Raw genomic sequence first — 984 nt, 5'->3', positions numbered from 1 at the left:
ATCCCATGAGCTCGGGAGAAGAATCTGAAGTGACCACCTGAAGAATTTCATTACCTTCATCAAGATGCAAAGGGAGAGGAAAGCTTTGTCGAGTGTATTATAGAACCTTTCAGTCGAGCTCAATTACACCCATCCTCTCCTTTCAGTCGAGCTCAATTACATCGACCCTCTCTTTTTTTTAATTTATTTAAAGCGGTTTTCAGCCGTTTGGGAAGTATCCCCGGCAGATTCAGGGGCGTTTGAGACGCTCCATTGTTGGCAAGCGACGAAGAATCACTTAAACCATTGCGAAAAGTATATCACTGGAGTGAAGTCGTAACAAGCAAGCCTTAACGGAAAAACGAAACCCTTCTCTCGATAGGGGTTCTTAGCCCTGGTGTGGTAGCTGACTTGCCATAGGGCTAACGGGGAACGAAGGCTATAAGAAGACATTCTGCCAGCTCCTGCTTTGGGTCTTTATACTTCTTTTGTGTTGGATAATTGGTTGGCATCTTTTCCCTTCCCACGCCCCCTTAACGGAATCGAAAGCCTCAACCACGCACTACTTTCCTTGAGTGCTAAATGCTTTTCAAATCGAAATCTATAGTAGCGAATACGTTCGATACGAGCGGGACAGCGAGCCAAGATCCGATTCGTTCTTATATAACGCAAGAGATAACTTATTACTTCGCGGATGGAGAGGGATTCGAACCCCCGGTATTCCTATCATACTTCGGTTTTCAAGACCGACTCTTTCAACCGCTCAGACATCCATCCCCTTCGCCCGCCCTATCTATCCGCGCGCTGGCAGGTAGGGGCTTATCCATGTGATTCGCTACGCTTGCTTCTTTCTATATGATAATATGCACCTTGGTTGCTGCGCTCCCTGCGGAAAGGAAAAAGAATTTCACCTCCTTCGTTTCGGGAAGGGAGGGTTAGGAAAATCCTATTGATTGCAGGCTTTCTCCAGACCTTCGGGAAAAGCATGAAAAAAAAGGCTCGAAT

General features: G+C 46.3%; 1 non-coding gene across 1 annotated transcript; it reads right to left on the bottom strand.

Annotated features, from left to right (window-relative positions):
* Positions 1 to 670: 670 nt before the first annotated feature.
* TRNAS-UGA (transfer RNA serine (anticodon UGA)) lies at positions 671 to 756 on the bottom strand. Its single transcript has one exon. It is a non-coding gene; the product is annotated as a tRNA-Ser (tRNA).
* Between the last annotated feature and the right edge of the window lie 228 nt (positions 757 to 984).

The sequence above is a fragment of the Sesamum indicum genome, unplaced genomic scaffold (genome assembly GCF_026168435.1).
Source record: "Sesamum indicum cultivar Baizhima isolate 11 unplaced genomic scaffold, ASM2616843v1 HiC_scaffold_115, whole genome shotgun sequence".
Classification (NCBI taxonomy): domain Eukaryota; kingdom Viridiplantae; phylum Streptophyta; class Magnoliopsida; order Lamiales; family Pedaliaceae; genus Sesamum; species Sesamum indicum.
The sequence above is the reverse complement of the archived record's forward strand: the minus strand, read 5'-3'. Positions and strand labels throughout refer to the sequence as shown.